This window comes from Daphnia magna, unplaced genomic scaffold (genome assembly GCF_020631705.1).
Source record: "Daphnia magna isolate NIES unplaced genomic scaffold, ASM2063170v1.1 Dm_contigs107, whole genome shotgun sequence".
Lineage (NCBI taxonomy): Eukaryota > Metazoa > Arthropoda > Branchiopoda > Diplostraca > Daphniidae > Daphnia > Daphnia magna.
The window spans coordinates 151,190-161,176 of NW_025533125.1; the positions used below are offsets into that span (position 1 = coordinate 151,190).

The 9,987-nt window shown below is 40.2% G+C and overlaps 1 pseudogene; it reads right to left on the bottom strand.

Moving 5' to 3' along the window:
- Positions 1-6,282: 6,282 nt before the first annotated feature.
- Positions 6,283-7,105, bottom strand: LOC123466643 (annotated as a pseudogene).
- Positions 7,106-9,987: the final 2,882 nt, after the last annotated feature.

Here is a 9,987-nt window from a genome sequence, read left to right on the forward strand (position 1 = left end):
AGTGATTTTCGGGTTTAAGTGAGTAAACATAAATATAATTGAACAAAAACAAGTTTCCGTTTGTAGTGTAAGCAAGGATGACTACTGTTGTGTAATGGTACCTCTTGAATTTTCGTTTTCTGCCAAGTTTAGATCTTAAATTAAGTCGTTATATTTTAATTCAAAACCAATAGCAAAAACTGAACATTGTGTGTTTTATTCCACTGATTCATAGAATGACAGTGATTTTTGGGTTGAAGGGTAAACATAAATATAAATCAAAAAAAAAAGTTTCCGTTTTTAGTATAAGCAAGGATGACTCTCCTGTCGTGTAATGGTGCCCCTTGAATTTTCGTTTTTTGCACAGTTTAGATCTTAAATTCAGCCATGATATTTTTATTCAAAACCAATAACAAGTAGTGAAAATTGTGTGTTTTATTCCACTGATTCATAAAATGACAGTGATTTTTTGGGTTGAAGGGTAAACATAAATGTTAATCAACAAAAACAAGTTTCCGTTTATGGTATATGCAAAGATGACTCTCCCTTCATGTAATGGTACCTCTTGAATTTTCGTTCTATGCACAGTTTAGATCTTAAATTAAATTATGATATTTTTATTCAAAACGAATATTAAGTACTGAACATTGTGGTTTTTATTCCATTGATTCATAAAATGTCAGTGATTTTTGGGTTGAAAGGTAAACATTAATATAAATCAACAAAAACAAGTTTCCGTTTGTAGTATAAGCAAGGATGACTCTCCTGTCGTGTAATGGCACCTCTTGAATTTTCGTTTTATGCACAATAAAATGAAGTCATGATATTTTTATTCAAAACCAATAACAAGTACTGAACATTGTGGGTTTTATTCCACTGATTCATAAAATAACAGTGATTTTCGGGTTGAAGGGTAAACATAAATATAAATTTTAAAAAACAAGTTTCCGTTTGTAGTATAAGCAAAGATGACTCTCCTGTCATGTTATGGTACCTCCTGAATTTTCATTCTATGGACAGTTTAGATCTTAAATAAAGTCATGATATTTTTATTTGAGACCAATAGCAAGTAGTGAACATTGTGTGTTTTATTCAACTGATTCATAAAATGACAGTGATTTTCGGGTTTAGGAGAAGACATAAATATAAATCAACAAAAACAAGTTTCCGTTTGTAGTATAAGCAAGGATGACTCTACTGTCGTGTAATCGTACCTCTTGAATTTTCGTTTTATGCACATTTTTTATCTTAAATTAAGTCATGATATTTTCATTCAAAACCAATAACAAGTACTGAACATTGTGTGTTTTATTCCACTGATTCATAAAATGACAGTGATTTTCGGGTTTAGGAGTAAACATAAATATAAATCAACAAAAACAAGTTTCCGTTTGTAGTATAAGCAAGGATGACTACTGTCGTGTAATGGTACCTCTTGAATTTTCGTCTTATGCACATTTTTGATCTTAAATTAAGTCATGATATTTTCATTCAAAACCAATAACAAGTACTGAACATTGTGTGTTTTATTCCACTGATTCATAAAATGACAGTTATTTTCGGGTTGAAGGGTAAACATAAATATCAATCAACAAAGACAAGTTTCTGTTTGTAGTATAAGGAAGGATGTACAATGTACAATGTACAGACATTCAAAACAAAAAAAAAAAAAAAATTATAAAAAAAAAATTTTTTTTTTAAAAAAAAAACATTTTTTTATTATTAAAAAAAAAACAGTAACATCAGATACATTCAGATTCTAATAAGCATAATTTGGACACCGGGCGGTGGTATTCTCCAGTAGAGGTCATGACGAACACCGACCTGAAGATTCCATCTGGACTGGGGATGATCCGAGTTACTCGACCAATAGGCCAATGTCCTCTAGGAGAGTTCGGGGCCACCACAAGCACGGTATCGTCCACAGCTAAATTCTTCTTATCGAAAAGCCATTTTTGACGGTCAGTGAGTGTGGGGAGATATTCTTGAAGCCATCGGCGCCAAAAGTGTGTCGTCATGACTTGCATAGCTTCCCAATGTTTTCGAGAATACAGTTTCTCGTCCTCGATGACGTCATCTTCGGTGTTAGGCGAGCTCTGGACTAACAAAAAATGATTAGGGGTAAGTGGTTCGGGATCTCGAGGGTCCACAATGACATAGGTCAGTGGACGTCCATTCAACAACGATTCGGCCTGAATCACGAAACCACGTAAAAGCTCTTCGGTAAGCGGACGTGATTCCACAATGGCTTCCAGAGCCACCTTTGCTGATTTTACGAGACTTTCCCAAACGCCTCCGAAATGTGGCGCTAATGGTGGTGAAAAATGCCATTCGATTTCTTTTTCCACCATTTGACCAACGATGTTTTGCTCCTTGAGACGCTCGATGCTTTGTTCGATTGCCTTGTCTCCAGCAACAATTTGAGTTCCATTATCGCTATACGCGACTGATGGATGACCTCTTCGGGCGGTGAAGGAAGCAAAGGCGATAAAAAAAAACGACAAGTCGAGTGAGGCTGCAACTTCAAAGTGTACCGCTCTAGTGTTGAGACAGGTTATCAGCAAAACCTATCGGTTTACTTTGCGACGATAAATGGTGATGCTGCAGTCCACATGAGTGAATGGACGTTGGAACGGAATAAGACGATGACGCGGAAGCGGGGCCATTAAAGGAATGCAGGGAGTAGCTCTATGGCGTTTGCAAGTAAAGCACTTGTGCAGATACCTTTTGATAGCCACTCGTCCTTTAATGATCTAATATTGAGACCTTATTGAGCTGAGCAGTCTTTCTGGAGATGGATGAAACAGGAGATCATGCTCTCTCAAGACGATCAAACGCGTCAGTGGATGATCGTGAGGCAGGATTTTGGGACGCTTGATGTCGAACGAAAGCGGGGCGTAATTCAAGCGACCTCCTACTCGTAGTATTCCTTCTTCATCTAGAAATGGTAATAAAGTAATCAGCGTCGAACTCAATTTTAAAGACTTTTTATCCTTTAAAGCCTCTATTTCTTCGGAATATATCTCCAATTGCGCAGATTTGATGTAATGATTAGCTGCGTGCTGAATGCATTTGACACCAATGCGTGATTTGTCAAGATCCAGCAATTACAATTTCGAGTTGGAAAGGAATCGAAGGATCCATGCAACAATTCGCATCACTACGTCGTAGTTGGAATTTCGTTCCAAAAGTGAGCGGAGCCTATTTTCATCAGCGGGGTGGTAAACAAGCCCAATCCAGTTGGTGGCTGATACCTCTGGATCTTCGGCAGAAGGTTCGGGAAGTTTAATGGTTATCGGCCAGGCCTTTTCTTCTTGCTGCAAGAAGTCTGGGCCATTAACCCAACGGTAATTCTTCATCATATCATCAGGAAAAAGTCCTCTGCTGCACTCATCAGCCGGATTTTCGATACCAGGGACATGTCTTCACTCAGTTGGTTGAGAATGCTCTAAGATTTCGGATATTCGATTAGCGACGAACGTCTGAAAGCGACATGTCTTTGAGGCTGTCCGCTGAAGGACAGTTTTAGAGTCAGACCAATAGATGATTTGATTGATTGGAATACGAAGGGTCGATTGGACGAACTTTACATGGTGTAGTGCCACAACTGCTCCTTGGAGTTCTAATTTCGGAACGGTCAGCGGACGAAGGGGTGCCACGCGGGACTTTGACGTAACGAAATTTACGACGACGATATTATTGCGATAGGTTACTCGTAGATATACCACAGAGCCAAACCCAACGGTGGATGCATCGCAAAAGGCATGCAGCTGAATGTCTTGGATGTCACTGGAAGAAGTTAGAGCTCGCGGGATCTTAAACGCTTCGAGATGGTTAAGATTGGTAGTCCACTTGTTCCACTGGTGTTGAATTACTTCGGGAACTTGGTCATCCCAATCAACACCGACAAGCCACAATTCTAGAATTCTTTTGGCGCTAAGGACCACTGGTGATAAAAATCCCAGTGGGTCATACAAGGTAGACACAGCACTCAAGATCCGACGCTTAGTACTCGCTTCGACGTCGGTTTTTACATCAAAGAAGAAGCTGTCACTTTCGCTGTCATATAAAACACCTAAGGTTCTCTCCGTGGGCAAATCTTCTAGATCCAAATTCAGACGAGGCTGATTACGATCACCTTCCAGTACGCGTGACAATACCCGTCGAGATGAAGAGAGCCATTGGTTCAGATGGAATCCTCCCTTTTTTAGCAATGCTGTAGAATCTTTGACCGCTCGTCTAGCCTCCTCTTCGGTGTAAAAAGAATCCAGAAGGTTATCTACATAGAAGTTCTTGTAGACTCGTTCAGCAGCTTCAGGAAATTTTCACGATGTAGGTCAGCAATATGTCCGAGGACTTGGGAGCAGATGAAAGAGGATGACTGATCCAAAGATTTGTCGCTGCATTTCATATACGGTGGGTGTTTTTCGAGAGCCAGGTGGACACCATAGAAATCGTAGGGCGGAACGGTCTTCTTTCTTCACGCTAACTTGAAGAAACATTTGTTGAATACCCCCAGATTGGGACACCGACTTTTCTCTGAAGAGTAGAAGGGTAGCACCTATGTCATTGATGAGATTGGGACCCTTTAATAGCACTTCGTTGAGCGCAACTCCTTGATACTTCGCCGAAGCATCGAAGACCACTCTTACCTTTTCAGGTTTCCGAGGATTTATGACTCCATGATGGGGATGGTACCAATTTCTCCCAAAGGTGCCCTTCAGTTCACTTTCTTTGAGAGGCCGAGCGAATCCCCCACATAGTCATCGATTACGGCTTTGTATCTCTCAGCAAAATTAGAATTGTGAACGAATTTGTTTTCGATAGAGAAAAGTCGATGCAATGCACTATTGTAATTGTCGGGTAATGCGACATCATCTGAAACCCATGGTAGACCTACTTCATACCTGGTTCCGTCGAATTGAATAGTTGCATCGAATTTCTTCCTCGCTAGTTTATCCTCGGTTGATTCTAGCGGTTGAGCTGGAGTTACAATTGGAAAGCTTTCCGTTTCCCACAATTTCTCAACTTGGCGCAAAAGTAATGCTTCCGTCGGTGATTCTTGTACATGGTAGCAGAGTTTTTGCACCGTCAGCAAGGGTTTGTTCGAAAGACAAACCATTGAATCATGTTGCTGTGTCGCTAATGTTAGATCACCAACGCAAGTCCAACCAAATGGTGTCAATAAACCAAAGGGAGCGACGGTTCCAACAGGAGGTAGTCTTTCATCGAGACGTAAGTGCAGCCATTGGTTTCCCGCTCCAATAAGGATGGTTCGTTCTCAAACATCAACCAGTTTTACGTCTTTGAGATGAGGGTAACGACTTCGGATCTCCATTAACTACTTCGGTGGGCATGGTAACTTTAGGTACCGAGTCGGCACAGTAGAGACCTGCTTTAAATCCGCTTCGAAAGATTTATCACGAGCCTTCACAGTCAGACTAACCGTAGTTGATTGAAACTGTGGGTCTTGGCCGTGAAATGACCCAAAGGATACATTCTTTGCATTCTCTTTGCATTTAAGCTGTTTAGCTACATCCTCTTGAATTAAGTTAACGGTCGCTCCTGGATCTAGAAAAGCGAAAGTTTCTATTTCCACCCCGTTAGCTTAAAGTAACACAGGGACGATAGCTAAAGAAGTGTTGATAGCCGTATCCCTGTTTTTAATGGTCATTGCTCGACCATCAGACGATTTTGCTGATGGCTGACCTGCATTTTTAGTTGTTGAAGCATTCGCGGGATTAACTCGAGGCGCTCCCTGCAATAGAGGGTGGTGTCGTTGACCACAGTTCCCAATGTTGCAGACGATTTCAGTGGGACACTCAGTTCCCCGATGTGTTCCAATCAGACACCTAAAACATAATCGTTTCTCTTTTACCCCCTCCACTCTAGCTGTAACATCTAGATCTTTGAATGTGGAACAGGTTTTTATCGAATGGGCGTTATCACAATAAATGCACTTCTTAATGACGCCTTTCTTCAGCGATGACGAATTACTCTCAGAGGGAGGACTTTGCTGCGGTTTCTTGACTGGTGGAGATGTGAAGGTGTGAAAAACAACAGGACCTTTACCAAAGACAGGAGTTGGTTTGGTGGAAGGCTTAGCACTTCCCGCTTTCTTTTCCTTCTGTGGAGCTGGTGATCTATGAGTAGACGGCCTAGTCATCAACTCACCCATCACCATCTCGTCTATCCACTTTACTAGATCCTTGAGAGTAGCTCGTGTTGGAGTCACCCGATACATTTTCACGCCCCAGCTACTTCTCATTCGCGGAGGTAAACGGGAGGCGACGTGTTCCAGAGTCATTCCCGATTCCAAGTCTTGCTCATATCCGCCGGTCCTCAGGGCTTGCATGGCTCCATGAAGAGTTCGGTTGAGCTTGGCTAATGCCTCTGAATCATTATCTCGGATCGATGGAAGATTCATAAGAGCCATCAAATGGCTCTGAGCAACCACTTGTGGTTGACCATATCGCTTATTCAGTTCTACTAAGGCATCATAATAAGTGGACGGATTGTCCAAGTATTCGGCTATGTAGGGACGAACTTCTGTAGTGAGCAACTGCTTTAAGAAAGCATGGCGTTGAGCGTCCGATGGTACCACATTATGGACCATGTCCCTAAACGAAGAGATAAATGTTGGCCATTCCTTTGGATCGACATTAAATGGCGTTATCTTTATCTGTGGTAACGCATTCATTAGCCAATTTTGGCTGAACCCCGCTGAAGCTCCCCTTGGTGGAGGTGTACGCCTGTTAATCCAATCATCGCTGCTGAACGATGGCATGAAAGGAGGTGGTCGACCACCTCTCCCCGATTGCTCTAATGGTCTAGGATTATACTCAGGCGTGTGCGGGTTCCCAATCGTTGATACAGGTCGAGAGGTATAACGATTGATAGTCCTATCCATTGGACGTCTTGGCACCGGATCATGCGTTTGCGGTTGCTGATCGTAACGATATTCATCAGCCGTAACGAAAGAGTCTTCATCAGCTTGGCTAAGAGTATCACGACTGGCAGTAGAAACTGGCGAGTCATGTCGCTCACAAAGGTAATGATTCACCTGTTCTGATGCTCCTCGGACATGAGTTTCTATGCCTATAATAAAAGTATAGCCATCTGTCATCGGCTTTTTAGCTTCCCATAATCTTTGATTGTACAAGAAATGGGCATCTCACACTTGCTCCAAGCTGCTATAGATTTGTGTCTTCAGGTGTTTTAATATGGAACGACGACCACGGTTGTTCACCAGTTGTTCAATTTCGTGACACTGTTACTCAAGAATAGCGACCAATGTGTCTCTTTCGACACGTGCCGCTGCGATTGCTTGAATTCTTTCTTCTGGTGTACGGGGCGTTTGACTTCTGGATTCTGATGATACACTTTTACTGCCAACTCCAGTTTATTTCTGTTACGAGGAACCGGAATACCAATATCTGGCATACTAGTTGTGCTGCCATCACGTGTCCGTGGTTGAGCCATTTCACTGGGTAAATAAGTTTTCGGTAACTTAGAGTTTCCTTTGCGAATCACCACTGTATAATCGAAGGCCCTGATAAGGTATCGACGATAAACAATACACAAAACGGATGAAGTGTATTATCAATCGACGGCCCTGTAAAGGTATCGACGATTGAGAATGAACGAGACGGACGAAAATGTAATTATCAATCGACGGCCCTGTAAAGGTATCGATGATTGAGAATGTACAAGACGGACGAAAAGGTAATTATCAAACGACGGCCCTGTAAAGGTATCGACGATTGGAATATGAAAAACGGGCGAAAATGGAATTAACAATCGACAGCCCTGTAAAGGTTTCGACGATTGAAAATATGAAAGACGGGCAAAAACGGAATTAACAATCGACGACCCTGTAAAGGTATCGACGATTGAAGTGTGTGTTGGACACAGACAATTACCAATCGACGGCCCTGAAAAGGTATCGACGATGGTAAATAGGACGAGATATGCAAATACTGACAAGAACCGACCAACCACCATAGGTCGGACAAAACTGCCAAATAACGAATGCTTACGTCCTGTTGAAGTGTTCAAAATGATGAGCCAGGATACCCAGAGATGAATGAACACATGGATGGACAGGCGATGGCGAAGATAGACACGAACGATGAAGTTTCCCGATCGATGCACCAAAATGTTAATCACCGAAATAAACGAAATGGAATGTGGATAACTCAGTGGCCAAAAAGGCCACGCTGCGATGTATTAAACACGAACACGAGTTTAAAAAAGACGAAAAACGGGAACAACAGGTTGTGACTGCAGACACGACGAAAACGATTAAGAGTGACCTCGTTGCCGCATCTCCCTCCATCTTCGACTACGGCGGAAATAAATGAAAAGGGGAAAACCAAAGAAGGGCGCTAACGCGAACAATTAGCTTAGGTGTAAATGGGGTGGTGGAAGTGTAAAGGAGGGTAACCTATAGCAAAACCAAAGGGTATTAGTTTAAACAGAGTTAGTCAAGTTCAGACTTGTCTGCTCCTCGGCAATGACATGAACACACACACACACGAACATACAGACATACCAAAAAAAAATAAAAATTTACATTTATCCTTAACGACTTCTGTCGTTAACAGTTTTGAATTAAATTATCATGACTTAATTTAAGATCTAAACTGTGCATCAAACGAAAATTCAATGGGTACCATTACACGACAGGAAAGTCATCCTTGCTCAAAATAAAAACAGAAACTTATTTTTATTGATTTATATTTATGTTTACCCTTCAACCCGAAAATCACAGTCATTTTATGAATCAATGGAATAAAACGCACAATGTTCAGTACTTGTTATTGGTTGTGAATAAAAATATTATGACTTACTTCATTATCTAAACTGTGCATAAAACGAAAATTCAAGAGGTATATTACACGACAGGAGAGTCATCCTTGTTTTTAATACAAAGAGAAACTTGTTTTGGTTGATTTATGTTTATGTGTACCCTCCAACACAAAAATCACTGTCATTTTATAAATCAATGGAATAAAACCCAAAATGCCCAGTACTTGTTATTGGTTTTGAATAAAAATATCATGACTTAATTTAAGATCTAAACTGTGCTTCAAACAAAAAATTCAAGAGGTACCATCACACGACAGGAGAGTCATCCTTGCTTATACTACAAACGGAAACTGGTTTTTGTGGATTAATATTTATGTTTACCCTTCAACCCGAAAATCACTGTCATTTTATGAATCAGTGGAATAAAACACACAATGTTCAGTACATGTTTTTGGTTTTGAATAAAAATATCATGACTTAATTTAAAATCTAAACTGTGCATCAAACGAAAATTCAAGAGGTACCATTACACGACAGGAGAGTCATCCTTGCTTATACTACAAACGGAAACTTGTTTTTGTTGATTTATATTTATGTTTACCCTTCAACCCGAAAATCACTGTCATTTTATGAATCAGCGGCATAAATCACACAATGTTCAGTACTTGTTATTGGTTTTGAATAAAAATATAATGACGTAATTTAAGGTCTAAACTGTGCATAAAACGAAAATTCAAGAGGTACCATTACATGACAGGAGAGTCATCTTTGCTTATACTACAAACGGAAACTTATTTTTTAAAATTTATATTTATGTTTACCCTTCAACACGAAAATCACTGTCATTTTATGAATCAGTGGAATAAAACACACAATGTTCAGTACTTTTTATTGGTTTTGAATTAAAATATCATGACTTCATTTTAGATCTAAATTGTGCATAAAACAAAAATTCAAGAGGTACCATTACACGACAGGAGAGTCATCCATCCTTATACTACAAACGGAAACTTGTTTTTCTTGATTTATATTAATGTTTACCCTTCAACCCGAAAATCACTGTCATTTTATGAATCAGTTGAATAAAACACACAATGTTCAGTACTTTTATTGGTTTTGAATAAAAATATCATGACTTTATTTAAGATCTAAAACTGTGCATCAGACGAAAATTCAAGAGGTACCATTACTCGACAG